This window comes from Anabrus simplex, chromosome 2 (genome assembly GCF_040414725.1).
Source record: "Anabrus simplex isolate iqAnaSimp1 chromosome 2, ASM4041472v1, whole genome shotgun sequence".
In the NCBI taxonomy this organism is placed as follows: Eukaryota; Metazoa; Arthropoda; class Insecta; order Orthoptera; family Tettigoniidae; genus Anabrus; species Anabrus simplex.
This window is the reverse complement of record NC_090266.1, coordinates 1,093,790,000-1,093,812,636: the sequence shown is the minus strand read 5'-3', so window position 1 is coordinate 1,093,812,636 and position 22,637 is coordinate 1,093,790,000.

Below are 22,637 nucleotides of genomic sequence, written 5' to 3'. Positions count from 1 at the left end.
CAGTTCAACTTATCATTTGCAAAGCCAAAAAGTGATAGTTGTTCATTCTGCGATAAAATGAAGATCAGTCTTATGAGTGATGACATTGATGAAAAAAGGAAGAAGAATAAACTCAGTGATGAGTGGGAATTGCACAAATGACGGGCAGAAAAGGCACGTACTCAGGTGCGAACTGACATCGAGCTAACAAAGGAGGGCAACATTCACACAACATTTGACACGCAGCAGACCCTACCCTTCCCTTAATAACAAGTAGCATTTATTCTTACAAGAGGAAGTTTTGGGTGTATAATGTAGGAATACATAACTGTGAGGATGAGGAAGGGTACATGTACTTGTGAGGTGAAGATACAGCACAAAGGGGCCCAACAGAAGTAGGTTCATGTATTCTGTATTACATGAGGAACGTCAGCACAACAGCAAATCATTTAATAGCCTATTCAGACCCTTGTGGTGGTCAGAATAGGAATCAGTATATTACATCTTTGTGGGCCATATTAGTTCATTATTCCCAATTTAAAATTATTGATCATAAGTTTCTAGAACCTGGCCATTCATATTTGCCTAATGACATAGATTTTAGTACCATCGAAACTTCAAAACGTAAGGCAAAGTCACTGTTTCGGTAGAAGATTATCTGACCTTAGTTAAGGAATGTACGAGAAATAAGCCCTTTAATGTGAAGAAAATGGAACAAAAAGAATTTGTGAACATTAAGAAGCTCTCAAAAAATCTTTGTGATTCGTAAGGAAACAGTAGATGGGGTTCAGTGGCTCAAAATTAGGTGGTTCGTTTCCAGTCTTATGAACCTCTTAACATTAAGTTCAACTACACCCTCAACGAAATGGAAGAATGGAAAGTGATTGATATTTCACCTTCTCGTAAGGGCAGGCCATCCGTAAAGGTAACAACTTCAGTATCTTCAACATGGGAACTGAGTCCTGCTTACACAGCACCCATTAAGCTGACAAAAGCTTAATATGATGATCTAATTTTCATTCTTCCATTCATTCCACCAGTTAATCATAAGTCTTTTAAAGATTTGCAATATTGTGATGTAACTACGGCACAATGAAGTACCTTACTGTGCCATGTGGAGTTGGCCCACTGGCATATTGTTAAAGTTCATCCTTTCTGTTTAGAGCCAAAGTGGGCCAAATCGACTCCAGTGGAAAATGATGGCATTCATTTACTTTCTATTTGTATTAAAAAGCCAGATAACCTGTGTATTTTGTTTTGTGGTGATTAATGGATCTATTAACTATAATATGCAAATGTTGTAGTCTCTGTAATCTGTGTCTGTGATTTATAGCAGCGACTAAGCTTTAACCTTAATTTTCTCCTTGTTTAAAAAATGGCACTTGGCCCACTATTGTTCTCAGCCCTTCAAGCCCCAGCATTTGCCTGGTGTGAAAATGAGAAACCTCGGAAAACCATCTTCAGGGCTACCGACAGTGGGATTCGAACCCACTATCTCCCGGATGCGAGCTCACATCTGCGTTATCCTTAACCGCACGGCCAACTTGCGCGTTATATATACTTTATTTAGGAATTTAAATATTTTGTGGGGATTCAGATGCAACGTAAATAAATATTTCTATATTTGTCTTTACATTTTTAAACTTTACTTTACTCACATTAGGTTCTTAAAAATCTGGACCATGCACCTTACATTTTGGGATGCAAAGACATTGACGATTTCAATGGAATCCGTGGATGGCATATTCCATGTTGAAGAGGCTGATTTTACAATGTTTGTCTTCGTTAGTCGTTAGTTGTAAGTTTCAGTTTCGAAAATGTTTGTTTTGTGGGGGAAAAAACAATAACAGGAAAAACCAAGTCTAAAATCTGGTACTTTGGCATCAATTTTAACTTTCTTTATTTCATAATAACTTGCCACAATCATTTGTGAGAGAGCATGCCGTTCGTGTTACAATAGACGACGGCAGTTTGATGTTACACCCCTTAAAACAACAAGTATCATAATCATAATCGCGATAGACGGAGGTCTTACATTCAATACAATAATAATAATAATAATAATAATAATAATAATAATAATAATAATAATAATAATTTGCAGACAGATGCAACCATCCGATACTTTCTCTACAAACAAACGTTCTCGGCCGATTATACAAACACATCACGCCACCTTTCCCGTGCAGATTGGCATGTGGGTAAAGTTACTTATGCATTTATTTACTTTTTTTGGCTAAGTCTGCCGGCCCCTTACGCCCCGGGCGTAGGGCGTAGGCCCTAACATTACGCCACTGGCTTGGCTCCATAGCCGTAGCGCAATAACACGCGCGGGAACTCTGCTCAATAAAAATATTAGTGAATAATCTGCTGAATTTACTCAAGTACATTGTATAAACGAACATCCTACTTGTGGGAAAATGTGCTTGATTATATCGACTCCTCATCTTTGATATTGGTACATTACACATTTGAAGTTTATGGGCTCTGATGAGGAAGCTCGTTCGGCGGAAATTGCACTCTGTTGTGTAGTAGGAACTTTCAATAATAGTTATTTTCAAAATGTCTTTCTAAGAATTGTAATCTACCTACATCAAAGCTGGAAGTTTCGGGTCACTACACATGTGGTGCTACAAGGTTGAGTGCGTAGGATATTTGAATATTTCATTCAAACATTCTAATTAATTTTACAGTACTGTTTACCAGTCATAAGGAACGTTTGCAATGTTAAACATTCTACAAAGTTTTCTGCTGAAATTTTATTGTATTTTGTAAAATAAATCTTCAGTTATGATTATTTCCAAAATTTCTTCCCGAAAGAAAGATGACTTTGAATGTAAGATATGACTGGTCAAGTGGAACACTCCACCATGTTAAGGGCATCGAAATGCATCGAACACATCGGAGAATGATATAAGGACAGACAAGCAATAACAGCAGCAGAAAATAAAGTCAGTTTCATTCAAAGTGCTGGTAATGAAAGTAAGGGAGAATGGAAAATCATTATCAAGGAGACCAATGGGTATAATAAGAGTAGTTTCCCAAGTTTGAAATTATACCAGATGAATACAGTAACTACCTTATTCAATGTCTAAATTAAAATTATGTTCTTATTGTGGCCACTGAAAAGGACGCAGTCGGCAGCTTCATGAACAGTATAAAATTTGTTTCTGAGCAGGGTATGTATATGAAGCAAATTGTGTAATTAGTACGTGCAAAATTTCCCTGATGTTAAATGTGTGTGTGATATTATATCGGACACAGTACAGTGTTTGGGACTGTAATTAGAAATAATTAGAAAAACATTCACCGATAATATCAGGCAGGCTGATGGGTTCAGATGGTAGTCTCAAAGCTGGTGGTTCGATCCTGGAGCCGTACGATAGTAAATGACTCGTATTAATAGCTCTACTAGCACGTGAACTGACTCCTGTGGGACAGATTTCTGGCACCGTAGAAATAGTTCGTGGGATGTAATAACAAAAAACATAAAAGAAAAGTAGTTACAGCGGCATTATTACGGACTCGTAGTTTTACAACCATTCAAAAATTTGCTTACAATCCCGGTTTTGATAGAGGGCCTTATCAATTACCCTAGCATTCGCTAATTTTTTCTGGTATCATATTTGGTAGAATTCTGGAGTATATCCTGATAAGGGCTCGGAAGTTGAAGACCTATCAATTGCCTAAAAAGGACCTGTAAAAGGACCTAAAATCATCCGAAAAAGGATCCAAAATCTGGCAAAAGGACATAAAAATGCGATCCAAATTCATTCATAATTTTACTTTTAATTACATATTTAATGGAGGAATATAATTTTAATGCAAAATTCTGGTGTTTTGCAACTTACAGTGCAAATATATATATATCAGTGAAATACTTGTTTCAGAAATGTAAATGAAATGAAAATCCACAGCCTGTTTCCAGTCATTCGACGTGGTCAGGGAGAGAATGGATGAAGCCCCCATTTAGCGGCGAGGATAGGAATTGTGCCCGCTGACGAATTCTTTCTCACTCCTCTGGGGCAATGATTAATGAATGACAGATGAAATGAAATGATACTGGAGAGTGTTGCTGGAATAAAAAATGACAAGGAAAACCGGAGTACCCAGAGAAAAACCTGTACCACCTCCGCTTTATCCAGTAAAAATCTTACATGGAGTGACCGGGATTTGTACCAGGGAACCCAGCGATGAGAGGCCGGCGCGCTGCCGCCTGAGCCACAGAGGCTCCTCTTCTTCAGACATTAAATTTTTTTATTAACAAAATTAAAAAAGAGGAATTCCGTGTTTGTAAAACAACTACTTCCAGAATTTGTAATGATTATTTTTCTACCAAGAATGAATTCAGCGAATCCACAATGGACATCCTGCAGAAATAAATTAAAGTTAGTATAACTGGAATCATATTTGGCTTAACCACACTAGGGTGACAGAAATTGGAATTCGAATACCTTACCTCAGTTGCCTTTGCAGTATGTTACAATAGTCATGCCCAGATTTGCAGGTGTAGAGCGTCGTCGGTTTTTAGACAGTACGTTGTAAAACATCGAGAAACTTTCTCCACATTAACAGATATTAAGGTTCATATTTGAAGCAAGTGAGATCTTCGTCTTCTAAAACACTCACCTCAAAAGTTTCAATATTTCACTTACCATGCACGTAATTTGATACCCCTGTTTTTTCAGGCGCTAGTTTCCTTTTTCATTTCATTTTCTCCCTTGCTATATTAAAGATGTTTAAGAGGTGAAGGATGAACTGATGATGATTGGAATTGAGAAAGGCCAGTACAAACGCAGTCGAAAGAAGGTGAAGTTGGAAAAAAGTCGTTAAGACCTAAAACGGCTAAAAAGACCCATAAGCAAAAACGCTGAAAAGGCAAAACAAGGACCAAATATAACCCACCATTTTCTGGCCTACAATGACCCAGAATGGATATATTTTTTGCTAGTGGCTTTACGTCGCAACGACACAAATAGGTCTTAATGGCGACGATGGGATAGGAAAGGCCTAGGAGGAGCAAGGATGTGGCGTAGCCTTAATTAAGGTACAGCCCCAGCATTTTCCTGGTGTAAAAATGGGAAACCAAGGAAAACCATCACCAGGGCTGCCGACAGTTGGATTCGAAACCACTGTCTCCCGGATGCAAGCTCACAGCCACGCGCCCCTAACCGCACGGCCAACTCGCCCGGTCTGTGAAGGTTTATGGTATATAAATAATGAATGAATTTCTTCAACTTCCGAACCCTAGAATTGATACACTAGGAGGTTAATTTGAATCAATAACATTCGCTACAGGATTCAATCCTTTTAAAGATAAAAGTACACAAACTGTTGAAGGAACAAAATCTCCTTTATAACACGTAATTTTAGTTTCAGTAAATAAGAAATTTGCTCAGCTCACTTTAATGTTAGAACGAAATACTATTGTATTGAAGCAATTGAGATCTTCGTCTTCGTAAACACTCACCTAAAAAGTTTCAATATTTCTCTTACCATGCACGTAATTTGATACCCCTGTTTTTTCAAGCGCTAGTTTCCTTTTACATTTAATTTTTACATTCTTTAGTGATTGAAAACAATCAGTAGATGCGGGTGGAGTTAGTCCTTGACCGATCCTTACAATAATAATGGAAAACCACGGGGCTCTTTCTTAGCTCCTTTAATATACCTTTTAAAATTATATGACTATGTCCAAAATGAAGCTTATAATGCCTGTACAGTTCCGCATGACGTTGTCACTATATTTTTAAGAGTGAAGTCAGTCGAAAATTTGAGCGTGCTGAGCAAGTAAACATTGAATCTGACATATGAATGGTTTTCTGCAAATAACTGCTTAGTGAATTAAAAAAATACTGTGACCGTTCATCGTCATGCTATGGACATGTTATGAGGTCTGGCTAATTATATATGCCGTTTTCCGCAACATCCTGTGACATATAACGCAGTAGTTAGCATTCTGTATGTCAAACCGGGGTATGATCCGCGACGCGCCAGTCCGGAAGGAGCATTTTTCCTACGCTGTAATGAGAAGAGGTAAACGCGGTATTGCTAACCTTGAAACCGCGCTCTCTTTCCGAGCGAGCGAGAAGAGAAGATAACGCCACGCACGGAGATGGAGGTTTTTGGAGACCGGGCCGAATTAAAGTGTGTTAACTTTTGAAAAATAAATGCCCACTATAAATTCAACACCGCATTCATTAGTACCACTTCACCATAATTTAACAAAAAGAGGAAGAAGAAGAATACTTCTATATGAGATAATTTTTCTAAATTTATGAAACGGGTCCCATTCGAACCAATGCATTTTATGCTGACTGTCAATGCATATAAATACAATACTTTATTAATGGATCAATAATGACGCCTATCATACAGTAGTACGCAGATCAAAGGCGACTACTGAAATCTGACAACATGTGGAAAAAGGTGGGAGATATTGCATGATGAAACATGACGCGTAATCTTCCAAAAGGACGCTTTTAAAATTATGAATAACCTACTGATCGCTTTGGTTTCATATAGGTATGTTCAGTAGAAAATAGAGGTTATAAGCTTTAATTCGATTGTTATCACGTCGTTCAAAGACTCCGAACACCGGACTGTCATTTCCAACTGAGACATAATTCACCTCCCACCTGACCATTTTGCCCGTAGGCTATAAATATATCCAAGACCCAGACACTGTATCTCATTCTCATCCGTGTACCGGCAGTGGTAACACGTTACCTCATTATCGTCTGTGTAGTGGCAACCCAACATATTAGAAGTGGAACTTGGATATCAGTGATTTGGATATCAGTGTACAAAGTGTTGTGCCATTGAAGAAACACATCAATGTGATGTAAATATATTTACGGAATAAGTCGTGTGGTACGAGTTAATGTACATAATTGCCCAATAGAAGCCTTAATTTGGCATTTTAACATCACAATCGTCGAAGATAGTTAATTATGACTTATGGTGCAATCACCAACGGAGGGCAAACGCTTTAGGTTATTTAGCGTGGTGAGACAGTTAATTAATATATGCAGGGGCTAATTATCACCGCTCCTGAGCATTTAAGAACGAGTGACATTTAGCAAAAATTAAATAACTGTTCTTGACAAATTTAATATTCGCATCCTCCAGGGACATCCGTTGTGGTAGTCTGTGTGACGGTCAGAGAATGAACAGTGATTTTACAACTTATCACTACTTGCGTTAATCTGTTTGAACTTAAGAGTGGATCTTGTTACAAGTAGCCCCCCCCCCCTTTGAAAGTGCATAAAACAGTATTTGATAACTCATTCTCCGTTTTTCTGTATGTTCGTGAGTGGTCGTCGAACCCAAGACTCGGAGCCTACAAGAGTCGCGCCTGAGTGCCTGCAATCAGCTTTGTAAGGATCGTCCCGAAATTCAACTGAGAAAACAGCAGTTCGAGTCATGGATCGTCGTATGAAGAAGAACCAAGGACTACTAGGAACAAGAATATTCATCATGTTCGTGTAAAGATCTAAGATGTACCCTAGATGACAGCAAGCCTTACTCATCAAGTGTTAAGTACATACTTTATATACCCTAAACACGAGAGATGCATGCCAGTAATAATAATATTTGTAAATATTATAATGTCATAATTAAATATTAAATATATAGGGAACATTATGCGCGTATGACTGTGAAAGATTTATTACTATTAGTTAGGATCATCAAGTGATTTTTAAGATAATCATTGATATTTAACAAAAATTCATTTGCATGAATTATTATATAGACTTCAAAGTTCTTGGCTTATATGAACTATCTTTGGGAATAACGGCAAGTTAGCTAGATTTATATTTCTTCGTCTGGTAAAGATCTTCAGAGTAGTTTGGATATAAATGATACGTTTGAGATTCGGGTATTTGTAATCCCGTATAATATTAGATAATCATTGGAGTTGATCCAAACCGAGGTGTAATTAATTTATAATTATATATGAAATTGTGAGAATAAAATAACCTGAAATAATGGGGTTTTCTCTGTGAATTAAATGAACGGATTGAGATTCGATGCCAAGACATGAGAGGGCGAAGCTGTAACATGTTTTGTTGTTGGAGTGATAAGGAAGAATAAATAATGATAGCTGTTGTGAGATATTAAATTGGGCTGAATATATAGCCAGATAACGAGTAATAAGAAATAATGGCTTTCAAGTGAGTGCATACTTGACAATAAGCCGAGATGATATGTAAGGAAAATGAAAGGAAGGGTTGACGGACGATTTATGGTATCCACAACCCAGGACTAGTCACAGCTGTTATTGTGATTGACCGGTATATGCCGGTCGACTGTAGGCCGAGCAAACTTTGCAGTCTCCAGCAAAGCGATGTTAACGGGCCAAGCTCTTTTCATTCACCAAAGTAGTCTCAATCCTATTCTAATTATACGTTGCGAGTAACACGGATAATTTCCGGATTTTGTGAAGGATAGATCCCTTCTCATGCTAAGCATTAATTTAGCCTCTGATTGGAGTCCAACAATTTTTACCTTCGAAGCCGAAGCCTGTTGGTTCGAATGATGCTGGAGCGAAGATTTAACCAGATATTATGGCTTGGTTAAGCCATATCTTCAAGATGTGTTGTGTAAATATATTTGATATTTTTATATATATATGTTTCTGTGTGTTTTATTATTTCCCAAAGTGATATGGTGATGGGTTTGATTCCAGCTTTCACTGATTTTCTTTAAATAAATAATATGTTAGGTTAACCCAGGATACGCACATATATGTTCAGCGTGTATGTTCATCGTAAGTGTTCAATGTAAATATACATTTGTCGTGGTCAAATGGATCACATGTTCGATACCCGGCTATGCAATCTCGTGTGTATAACAGATGTGCTTATATTGTGTTATATTTTTTTTTCTCTCTATCCAAATCATGACTAACAAATAACGGATACCTGGTTCTTACCCAGGAGGCTCGAGTTCGATCCCCGGTACCGGAACCATATTTAATATCCATTTGTGACGAGAGTTTAATAAATAAAGGATATCATTCAATATCCATTTTTATAAAATAAATAAACTCATTTATCAGTGTATGCTGATCGAGCTGATTGATGTACGCCAAGAATTATTATGCATGGACAATTTCAAGAAAATAAGGCATACAATGTATATAATTGTGTCAATTTAATTGTTTCTTTGCTCATATGTTGAGATAGAACATCATTTGTGTGGTTCACATCAATATAAATAAAAATGTTTAGAATATATACTTGAACGGAGATTCTTCTCATTTAACAAATATTAGCATACGCCTCTCATATCATAGAATCCTACTTTCATTATTTTAGATAGTGCCTATTTTATTTCTTTATCGAACATTCCATTACCCATATTGCTCTACGAATTCAGCCGGTGATCTTATGAAAGTAGGGAGGATGAGACCTCAAGCCTGGTAAGTGACTTCTGGCGGTTCTCATACAAATGTTCCTTCTGTACATCTGTTTGTGAATCCAAGTTAAATAATATTGCCCTAATTATACCCAGGGTAAGGCTAATTTGTTGCCGAAGTAACGGGGCCAGTTTCATTTTGTCGGCTGTTGTGTTCTGAGCTGGTTCATACTTTTTTAGTGCGACGATAAAAGCCCTAACGGTTACAATACAGAGAGTAACATTTAATTTTAACCAGGCAACAGTCATGCATTTTAATGTGGTCTCGGTGAGTCAACATGACCCACAAGTTATTATTTGCTTTGCCTTATGTGACACATTCCATTTTATAAACACACTTCTAGTATATCAATCAATAGTGTTTTTATAACATCAATATTCCCGTACATTTATTTAAATCTTTATAATACAGTTAAAATGTATTATTAAGAAATCATTACAAAATATACACGCGTTTCAAAAACTACCTTTTAAATGAACTAATGTTAACCAACTTTAAAATCATGTGATGTTATTACAAAAATGGAGATAATATACATGTTTACAATGATCCATCTTCTTGTTGCGGTAAAGCACCAGTTTAGGCACTTTCCAGGAAGTCTTGGCAAGCCATTTTCCATGGTTTCCACACACGAACTTCTTGCAGATCGCATAGCTTTGGTAACTTTTGTTCCTAGTTCTGGAGCTCAGTGCACATCTCTTTCGTTTCTTGGCAGCTTCATCTGTTTGAGTTTATTCAGAGATTGGATGCACTTCCTTCAGCTTGCGCATTATTTCTTAGCTTAAGGCCAAGCCTTTCAGGCCGCAGACGAGACTTCATGCAAGGAAGGGCCAGTTCCTCCGCAAGATTTTTGAGGAATGCATCCTTAGGAAATGCTTGTCTTTGATTTTTCAAGCATATATCACTAATGGCTTTATATTTGTGACATCCATAAGACCAAAACATGATGATAGGGGCCATATGCTGGATTTTCTTCACACAGAATACGTTCGTATAGATATAAACTGAGAATAATTTACGCATGAAAAAGTGGCCACGGTGGGTCGAATTAACCTGCAAACAACTTCTCCCGACAACTCGTTGGTTCGAACTGACTAGTGACTACCGCGTTGTGTAGCGGGATGAGAATTAGAAAGATAGTGAGAGTGCGGCTGCAGTTAAACCATTGATGGAGGTGGGTCATAGTCACCAACCGTGACAATTACCGCGTTAATAAAAGTTTAATTGAGATAATGAACAGGAGAAATCTTCCAAGAAACGAAGCAGAACTGGGATTCTCGCGTTGATTTTATTTCTAGTAAACTATCAAGAGTCACATATCATATTAGAATAATTAGAGATTGCATTCTCAGGATGTCTACTTTGTATTCTTTCAGAGCATTCCTCAACACAATTATTTTACTCTAAGTAAACTGTTGTCCGATTTCTGAACTTTTACTTCTCTTCCTAAAAGCATTCCGTATTATACAGATCCACTACAACTGTCCACTGCAGGACTCGTTTTGTTGATCTGTCTCTTCATGATTGAAGAGAAAATATAAAGTATACTTGCATACACATCTGGGGAAACAAAGGAAAACAAATGTCGGAAATTATGTTCAAAAATGTAATATCAGAGCACTTCAACATCAGTGTGGACTACAAAACATGTTCAAGCAATTTCATTGATAAGGTAAAATACTTCAGAAATTGACCTTAGATCCGAAGGAACTACCATGTGCATATACATTTAAGGTATAAATTTCCTTGACAATGTCACTACTATCTATCATACTTAAAGTCTGAGGAACGTCTATTTGGAGTGAACGTCCAGTTGACGCGCCATTGCATTTGGCCGCTATTCACACAATACTACACGAGACACCACAGCGACCTGCCTAACAGACATGTGGGAAGTGTCTGTCCTTTTCTCCGCTGTGCCCACGTTTGCGACACGCAGCGCACTGCTGCGGCGCGTTAGTGCAATTAACCTTTTGATACACCTACGTATATATGAAAAACTAAATGTTAACCTTCGGCAACTGAGCTATAAGGTCATCGGCAATTAGTAAGTGGGGTTACAATAGACGCCAGCAAGTAATTACGTCGGAGATAACATTGAAAGTAATATCTAACAAAATAAATAAATAAAATTACAAAATGTGAACGTTTTAAACTGTATAAAGGACAAATTATGAACTATACGTAGTACAGTCATTAAATTCTGAGACTGACCGTATGATGGCGCTGTGGTGCACCATAGCGCATAGGTGACGCCGTGGTATCGTACCATGTCAGTTAGTCTCTCGTCCCTGCAAGAGACAGTTGAGTGTATGCACTGGAAGCAGACGTACGGTCGTTGTTGTGACGGTGATTTGAATGCGCCCGTCGGACCTTGATATGTCACAGTTTGAGCAATGGGCACACATCAAGTTCTGCCATAAATTAGGCAAAACCGCTGCCGGAACGTTTGAAATGATGCAGCAGGTTTACAGTGAGGACGCAATGTTGTGTTATGGTGGCACCGACGTTTTGTGCAAGGACGGAACAGTTTCGAATATGATGTGCGTACTGGTCGGCCGCAAACAGTTCCAACGGAATGCGAGATCCAAGGTGTTGCAACGTTGGTGCGTGCTAACCGCTCCCAATCGGTAGACGATCTCGCAACAGCAATAGGGGTCAGCCATGGTACTTGCCAAATAATTCTGACGGATGAACTCAACATGTGTCGTGTCCCCGAGCACAGTGTGCCACGAATCCTGTCGAGAGATCATCGTGATGATCGCATGACGATTTGTGGTGACCTCATCAGTAGTGCTGACGATGATCCGACGTTTCTCAACCGGATTTTGACTGGAGACGAAACATGGTGTTTCCTTTCAGCAGTGCTTCCAGCAGCTATACCAACGTTGGCAAACGTGTATAACGGCCAATGGCGACTATTTTTATGGTGAGTGCGGCTCTCTGTATGTGTACGCCGTGTAATGCGGCATCATGTGCAACATAAAGAGTCGTTTGGGTGTCTATCTTCCAGGCTTCAAGTCTGAGAACTTAATGACTTTACTACGCATATTATAAATGATAAGTATAGAATATGCTGCGTATTTAATCATTGCGTTCATAAAAAATACAAATACAATTTTAGCCAAACTGAAATTCACTTCTCGAATTAGTTTTTTAATTTTTCGAATCTTCAGTGTACGTTAATTCATTTTCCACACTATTTCCTTGAGTAAAAAATTCAAAGTCCCAGTGGCACTCGAACAATATTATGAAATGTATACAGAGGCTTTCGGTGAACTTTTAGGAACTTTTAAATCAAAGCTGTCTTACTAGTTTTGATTTGTATAATTTTCATCAATCTGCTGATCTCCTCTATTATCATTTTCATCTTCACCTTCATCAGTATCAATACTTTCTGTTACTTTTGCTGCTTCTTCATTTTCACTTTCACTCTGTACCATTTACATCGTTTACGCGACGTTATGCAGGTAAAATATTTTCCTTTCGCTATTTTTAAATATCACGGACAGTAGTCGGGCAGAACACAGACCTAATCCAGTAATATGTTGAACAAAAACTTAAGGGAATTTCCCAGACACAAATTTGAAATGCTGGAAAGGCGTACCAAACAAGAACATCAGACAAGGAATAAGGATGGCAGAATTATTGTACGACACTACTATCATGAATGGAAACAAAACTCAACTGAATAGAAAAATATTATTCCCTGAGGAAGCAACTTGTTATACGCGGTGGTCCACCTATTTTTCCACCGCAGATATCTTCTAACTTGTTGAAGCTAACGGTGGATGGTTTTCACCTAAGGAGCACGTCCCGGAAAATGCAATGTGTGTTCTATGCTTTATTATGCGACGAGGCTGCCATATAATATTTTTTCAAATGGAACTATGCTCATTACTGTCGTAAGCACATTCGGTCGTAGGCAGCCTAATTCAGCGAAGTAATTGCACTGGCATCTGATACTGGTGAAAAGGAGTAATGAAGTAACCACGTAGGTCAAAATGGCTCATACCTCGTATTGATGTTATCGAGGGGAGTGAACATACAAACGAACTCTCATGCATCATCCCACGTTCGAAAACAAGCAGACTTCAATACTCATTTATCACCAGTACCAGAAGTCTGACTGCGGATTAAATTGCATCACTTAATGTGGCGTTCTCTACGAACAACTGAGGATGCGATTGAAAAGCATACAGTTCCATTTAAACGAAGGCAACTTGGCTTCACTGCCTTGGCACTTACTAAAGTATGGGGCATAAATAGCACCTTATTTCAATTGTCCCTTATTATTCATCATGGAGAAAACCACTGGTTGTTACCTTCAACTAGTCAGGAGGCAATTTTAGGTGAAAAGCTTAAATGGGCCACATAGCATAAACAACACAATAAACACGACGCCTATTTCAAGAAATCTTACTTGCATTCATTTGGAGTTGAATCATAGCCGCTTGGCTGAAGGAAAGTGATAATACCATTGAGTTATTACGCCCTGGTTACTTTAATTCAGTTCTAGATGATAACTGTGTGGGTACCTGGCTGCCTCCTTCCAACACGCAGCCCAGTTAAGTACAAATGCACACATATGAGTATCGGAAAGTTATTTTAGCCACGCATATCAACTTTCAGACAACTGAGCTGGGTCAATTTAGACCCCCAAGCAACGTGTCCATTTTTTACTTCTTGTTGTCGGATTTCTTTATCGCGTCGTATGATTAGTTTCTTCATAAATCTACATGTAGATAGCCAAAACGTTGAATATATGAAATACTTTTAATTGGCAAAGATCTCTTGAGTTTACCCCATCCCTTCGTACGTGCCCCGGACCAGAGAGCACATATCCGGAAGTCTTTAGTCTTTTATTGACCAGACTACTCGTTACATTACATAATGAAGGAGATCTCCACATTTGTCCTTACTTAAGCAGCACTTCCACGCAGCTGTTGGAGTACGGCAGGTAGAGTTAGCTGGCTGTGTAATAGTGTATTTTTAATATTTATGCAAACAATTAGTGAATGCTACGAACTACATAACCAAGGTAATTGCTTTTAGCAGCAGCTGTTTAATAGTTCGCCCGGAGCCTTGTATTTTATTGCTCGAACATAAATACGTGGGCACCAGCTGGAAATGATACGGACGCTTTCACCTTAAACATTTAATGGACCAAGCAACCTGAACACGCTGTCCACGCTTGATTCCTGACAGGGTTAGAAAAATTAGAATTGTTCAGTTAAATGTTCAAAATGCTGAATCTCTGTAGCCAATTAAGTCCGGATATGGTGGATGTTTCACGTTTAAATACCAGAATTCAACTCTCCTGCAAGGAATTTAATTTTGACTCTTCCGGAAAATTCATATAAAGTAGGAATTTATAGACTGGGATATATTGTCGTAGTCTGGCTGTTGGATTTGTTTGAGCGTGAGTGGTTACACATGACTCCTTATTAAAATGATTGTGGTTCAAATTACGTTCAATGCAAGCAGCACTACTTCTTCTTCTTCTTCTTCTTCTTTTCTTCTTCTTCTTCTTCTTCTTCTTCTTCTTCTTCTTCTTCCTCTTCTTCTTCTTCTTCTTAATCTGCTTACCCTCCAGGTTCAGTTTTTCCCTCGGACTCAACGAGCGATCCCATCTCTATAGCCTCAAGGGCAGTATCCTGGAGCTTCAGACTCTGGGTAGGGGGATACAACTAGGGAGGATGACCAGTACCTCGTCCTGGCGGCCTCACCTGCTATGCTGAACAGGGCCTTGGTGGCGGATGGGAGGATTGGAAGGAATAGACAAGGAAGAGGGAATGAAGCGGCCGTGGCTTTAAGTTACGCACCATCCCGGCATTTGCCTGGAGGAGACGTGGGAAACCACGGAAAACCACTTCCAGGATGGCTGAGGTGGGAATCGAACCCACCTCCACTCAGTTGACCTCCCGACGCTGAGTGGACCCCGTTTCAGCCCTCGTACCACTTTTCAAATTTCGTCGCAGAGCCGGGAATCGAACCCGGGCCTCCGGGAGTGGCAGCTAATCACACTAACCACTACACCACAGAGGCGGACCAGCAGCACTTCTAATTTTGGAAATCAGAAACGGTCTAGTTCATACATTTTTCATATAGTTTTAAATTACTACTTTCCACGGCAAGAAAATTCGTATTAGAATTGATTTAGAGGCGATTGTTCATATTATTGCCTGAAAGGCAAAACATTTATGTACAGTACATAACAGTTGCAGGTGCTGCATGGCCGAGGCGGTAAAGGCGTGCTCGGTTCGCCCGGAAGGACGTGGGTTCAAATCCCCGTCAGGAAGTCGTAAAATTTAAGAAACGAGATTTCCACTTCCGGAGGTGCATATGGCCCTGTGGTTCACTAAGCCTACACCAAAAATGAGTACCATGTTAATTCCTGGGGGCAAAGGAGGCCGGGCGTAGAGCTAACCACTCTACCCGATCACGAGCCGTAGTTAATAATGGTGGAAGCATTTACCTTCCACTCCGCCAAGCGCCTTCATAGCCGGTGCGGAGGTGACTTTGCTATATATAAGTTGTGGTGGTGGTATTGCGGGTTACCTCAGCTAATGGTTTATGACCTAACATAAGATTCAAATCGGCATAATTCAGATACATTCACCTAGAATCATATTTAGAATAATGAGAAAGTAAGCGATAATAAAATCCAATAAGCAGAGTTTGGGAAGCGTGTAAAAACTCATACATACATACATCATCATTTAAGACCCCTATGCCTTTCAGCGTTCAGTCTGCAAGCCTCTGTGTATTTACTAAAACGTCACTACAATCCTCTATATGCAACTAGTGCTGTGGCCACATTTACTTCTATACCTCTTATCTTTAAATCGTTTGAAACTGAGTTTAACCATCCTAGTCTTGGCCTCCCTCTAATTCCCTTATCCTTCAAAACAGAGTCCATTATAATCCTAGGTAACCTATCCTCCTCCATTCGCCTCACATGATCCTATCACCGTCCGACCTGTTGGCTGAACAGTCAGCCTACTGGCCTTTGGTTCAGAGGGTTCCGGGTTCGATTCCCGGCCGGGACGGGGATTTCAACCTTAATTAGATAATTCCAATGGCAGAGGGCTGGGTGTATGTGTTGTCTTCATCATCATTTCATACTCATCACGACGCGCAGTTCGCCTACGAGAGTCAAATAGAAAGACCTGCACCTGACGAGCCGAACTCGTCCTGGGATATCCCGGCACCAAAAGCCACACGACATTACATTTTTACCCTATCACCGAAGCCGGTTTATGTATACAGCTTCATCCATCGAGTTCATTCCTAACTTTGCTTTTATCTCCTCATTCCGAGTACGCTCCTGCCATTGTTTCCTCCTGGTTGTACCAGCAATCATTCTCGCTATTTTCATGTATTTTACTTCTAACTTATGAATAAGATATCCTGAATCCACCCACCTTTCTCTCCCCGAAAGCAAAGTTGGTCTGAAAACAGACCGATGTAAAGATAGTTTCTCCCGGGAGCTGACTTCCTTCTTACAGAATACTGTTGATCGCAACTGCGAGTTCACTGCATTAGCTTTACTGCGCATTAATTCAATCTCACTTACTATATTACCATCCTGGGTGAACATACACCTTACATACTTGAAATTATTCACTTATTCCAACTTTGTATCACCAACTTGACATACCTACTGCCATCAATTTAGTCTTCGAAAGTTAATTTTCATACCATACTCATTACAACTATTTTCAAGTTCCAAGATATTAGACTGCACGCTTTCGGAACAATCTGAGATTAAGACCAAGTTGTCAGCTTAGGCCAGACTGCTTACTACATTTTATCCTAACTGAATCATTCCCTGCCACTTTACACCTTTCAGCAGATGATCCATGTAAACTACCAACAACAAAGGTGAAAGATTACAGTCTTGTCTAACCCCTATAAGTTTCCTGAACCAAGAAATCATTTTACCATCAATTATCACTGAGCCGAATTGCCTTTGATTGATTTTAATATTCTACATTGAAACCCATAATCCCTCAGTATGGTGAACATCTTTTCCCTCGGTGCCCTGTCATATGCTTTTTCTAGGTCTACGAAACATGAACACAACTGTTTATTCTTTTCGTAGCATTTTTCAATTACCTGGCGCATACTGAAAATATGATCCTGACAGCCCCTCTATGGTTTAAAACCTCACTGGTTTTCATCCAACACCCTCTCACTCACGTATCGCACACTCCACTCCAAGATGCCAGCGAATATTTTGCTAGTATACAAATCAACGAGATACCTCGGTAGTTGTTGCAATCCTTCCTGTTCCCGTACATACAGATAGGTTCAATTACTGTTTATTCCGATCTAATGATATCTTACCAACACTCCACGCTAATGTTAATACTCTATGAAGCCATTTCATCCCTTCCTTCCCCCTATACTTCACCATTTCAGGTCAAATTTCATCTATTCCCGCTGCTTTATGACAATGGAGTATAATTACCATCCTTTCCACTTTCTCAAGCGTAATATCACCAACATTATGTTCCTCCTCCCCATGAACTCGGTTATTCGCGATACCAACGGAAAGATTTCCTTTTACACTGAGAACATTTACAAAATATTCCCTCAACCTGTCCAGAGATTCGATGGGATCTATTATGAGTTCACCTGAATTCCTTTCTCCGTCCCTTCCTAAGATTCTTTATTACTGCCCAGAAAGGTTTCCCTACTGCTTGACGTAGCCTTTCCACGTCATTACCAGAATATTTCCACGAAGTCTTTTTGGAATCAGCAACTATTTGTTTCGCTCTCTTTCCTTCAACTACGTACAATTCCTTGTCTGCATCAGCCCTTGTATGGAGCCATTTCTTATAAGCCTTTTTTACGTTTACAAGCTGCTCTCACTTCATCATTTCACCAAGATGTTTGCTTTTTCCCACCTTTACACACAGTTGTTCCCAGGCATTCCCTTTTTGTTTCTACTACAGCATCCCTGTATGACACCCATTCTCCTTCTATATCCTGAAGCTGCTTACTGTACGCTGTTCGGAAATTCCCACTAATCGCGTCCTTGTACTTCTGTCTAATTTCCTCGTCTTGGATGTTTTCTACCCTTATTCGTTTGCAGACAGATTTCACATTCTCTATCTCTATCTTAGGCCTAGAGATATTTAGATCACTACAGATCAGTTAGTGGTGTGTGTCATCGAAAAATCCCCGAAAAACTCTAACAGATTTCCTGAATTCGAAGTCGATTATGATATAGTCTATTATGGATCTGGTACTCCTACCCTCCCAGCTGTAGCGGTGAATAGCCTTATGCTTGAAGAAAGTACTCGTAACTGCTAAACACATACTAGCACAGAAGTCCATCAAACGCTTTCCATTTCTGTTAGCTTCCGTATCTTCTCAACATTTACCAATCACCCTTTCATATCCTTGAGTTATATTTCCAACTTTCGCATTGACATAGCCTGTTAGCACTAACCTATCCTTACTGTTTTCCCTGACTACGATGTCTCTCAATGCCTCGTAAAAGTTGTCAATTTCATCATCGTCTGCACCCTCACATGGTGAATACACTGAGACAATTCTCATCCTAATTCCTCAAACTGCCCAATCTACAAATACCATTCGCTAATTTATGTGTCTAATAGAAACTATGTTGCATTCAATAGTATTCCTGATAAACAGCCCTACCCCAGAGTCTGCCCTTCCCTTTTTAACACCCGTCAAGTACATTTTATAATCTCCTGTATCTTCCTCGTTATCTCATCTTACCCGAATATCACTAACTCCTATACTGCTAATACTAAGAGTTAGCGTCTGACATTTCTTAGAGGGAGGTCCGTTTACTGCCTGCCGAGGCGGGATAAAGGGAGTGGCTGTGTGGTTGCCATGGAAACGAGGGTTGCCATAGAGATAAAACTTCAGGGCAGCTCGTCTTGCTGGGAGTTGCCAAACCTCTCACTTCACTTGTGAGCTAGATCTTGTCGCAAGCAGTTCAGTGTGAGTGGCCATTAGTAAGTTTCTAATTGTATTTTAAATACTATTTACGTACGGTACGTACGCACGTGCAATCATTGTATTTTAATTTATATTTCGAGTGCGATGAATACTCTTCGAGGGAGTTCGAATCCCACCGTCGGCTCTTCTCAGAATAGTTTTCTGTGGTTTAATATTTTCACTTCCAGGCAAATGCCGGTACAGTTCCTATCCATAGGCACCCCTTATCCAATTTCATTCACCATAACACATTTCGTCTTCATTAGCTCCTCAACTGAGGATGGTGCCAGGAAGGGCATCCGGCAGTAGAAACATGCTGTATAAATTAATCTCATCTCATCCTGACCCGGTATCAATAAACGAGACTGAGAGGTAGACATACATAGAGACAGAGGAAAGTAGCCTGATTATATTTTGAGCAGCTGCTTACTTAACGTCATAGTATGAATATTTGAACAGTTTGAGCATTATGTAAGTTTTCATTTAATATTAATATTGTCCCCTATTGTATAGGAAAGTGTAAGTTAACTGTTGGGTATGAGATGAGCTACAATTGCTTTAAAAAGGGTAGCACTGTCGACGATGTTAAGTGTTACAGTAAAATCCTTTGTTTTGAAATCAGAAGGTGTAAAATTCAACGGTTTTAATACGCCCATCTTTTGTCCTACTTCTTAAAACTCATTTAACTGCCTTTACACCCACAACCATCTGGTAACACTAATCAAAAGGTTTTTTTTCCAAGTAGCTTTACATCCCACCAACACATATAGGTATTATGGTGACGATGGGACAGGAAAGGGCTAGGAATGGGAAGGAAGCGGCCGTGGCCTTAATTAAGGTACAGCCCCAGCATTTGCCTGGTGTGAAAATGGGAAACCACGGAAAGCCATCTTCAGGGCTGCCGACAGTGGGGTTCGAACCCACTATCTCCCGAATGCTGCATACTGGCCGCACTTAAGCGACTGCAGCTATCCAGCTCGGTAAATAAAAGGTTTATTTGAGTCCTGTTTATTCCCTGTCAGTCCCGATGTAAACGCATCAGTCTCAAACGGTAAATATAAGTAATCTAATGACTTTCAACATACGATTTGTAAGATTCCCAGTTTCGCCAGTTACTTGAGGGATGTCTTCCTGTACCAATCCTTCAGTAAGGAATTCCCTCACAGCAACCTGACTGTTTGTATGTCACCGATAAGAACCTGATTGTTTGTAAAACAGTGATCGCAAATGGGACGACACCGCCTGACCAGGTAGTCTACAACAGATCACAGCGGTCAGAATGAAGGATGGAACAAGTGAGCTGGAAGCGAGGGGTAAGAACATGTAGAAAGGAATGCAGGACTGTTGCAACATCGCGAAATGGCACGTGCAGTGCTCCTCCCTCCAACCTTACCTGTCAGACGCCAACTTTAGTTAAGTCTAGTATAGCACATCTAGATGCATCCTCTTTGTTGACTCAGACAGTTCTACTTTCTTTCTTCCATAATCCCCATTAATATTGATAGCTCCCCGTCGAATTCCATTTCGTTCGCGAAGTCGTTTCCAAGGAGTCCCTCGCCTGTCAAATGCGAGTGGAACTTCGTTACTCCTATAGGTCCGAGGCTTGCTTAAAGTTTTGTGAGCTCGGTAAATTCGCGAAGCAGGATGTTACCGTACTTACGCATTGTCCGAGTGAGGATCTCTTCTCTAATGGGTTAGAGACCACCAATGGATTGTGTAGTCCTAGCCGCCTGAGCCCAAGAAGGGCCATGACTCAGAATATGTCCTAGGTGCCCACTTTCATTCTGTAGCAACTGATATTCCGACTCTCAGGACTACATACCAGGCCACTCAGCCGTTGCCCATGGTTCACGAACTAGGACGCGACTACTGTAACCTACACCATGAACCATGTAAAGACCCAAACTATTCAAAATTAGGATGTGAAAATAATCTATTACAAGATAAGTAATAATTGTATTTTAAATTAATAAATTATAAACAACAAGTAAGATGACCGATATACTAGCGGAACAAGAAAAATATAAAGTATCAAATATATGTAAAATAAAATAATACAAATATCAATAACTTGAGCTGGCTCCAAAACATTGACTGCAATAAAGACACTTCAGGAAAAATGAGATACCAAAGTACGATTACACAACTTAAAACACCTAGGAAAAGAAGGACCCTATACTGGGGAAGGAAAGGGAGATCACAGGCAGGGATGAGAAACGGGACTTCGCCGAGCAAAGTGAAAAAACGGAATATTTAGAATATTTAGAAAACTATAACCAAATAAAGAAAGAGTCTATAACGCACTGACGGAGATTATTACACTTAATATCAGACATTGCGTTACTTCAATTCCAAAACTAGTTATATGAACTAATCGAGCATTGCACTCGCATCAAATGCACTAGGGTACAAGAATATAAAAAGGCTTGAATAGAGGCGAGAAGCGCCAGATCCAGAAAGGTTCTGGGAAACTAAGTCCCACCAAATAATAAAATGTCTTCGCTCACCAAGTGATAAATAAAAGGTACTGGGTACAGGATGATAATAAGGCGTGACCAGCACGCAGCATGGCGGGTTGTTGAGCCCTCCACACACGCCACTGCCAAGGCTGGACTGAGGAAGTGACGGAAAGCCTCAGTATATATAAGACATGTGGAAGGTTCTGGAGACGTACGAACATATTCGAGAAATTCGGCAGATATGACATATTCGTGACGTGACGATGACGCGGTGGCCGAAGAGACAGAGGCATGCAGCGTTCAGTAGTATGACAGGCAGCGGTGCGAGGTGTTGGTAGTATGGCGTCGATACAGAAGTCGACGACAAAGGTAAATTAAGTAGCATGTACACATTTGGGGGAATGTTACACCAGCATGACAAGATCGTTTTAGGCCACTAACTTTGAGTTCTGTACTAACATGTTTATTTACCAATTTTGTCCATGCATCCGGGAGATAGTAGGTTCGAATCCCACTATCGGCAGCCCTGAAGATGGTTTTCCGTGGTTTTCCATTTTCACACCAGGCAAATTCTGGGGCTGTACCTTAATTAAGGCCACGGCCGCTTCCTTCCAACTCCTAGCCTTTCCTATCCCATCGTCGCCAGAAGACCTATCGGCCCCTAACAACTTCTGAATCATACTATTATTTGCGTTCGCTCTACATAAATTTCGTTTCGCGTAACTTCATTCATTCAACTTGGCGACATTGTTAACACTACGGAAAATATAACGGCACACCATTCTTATTAGAAG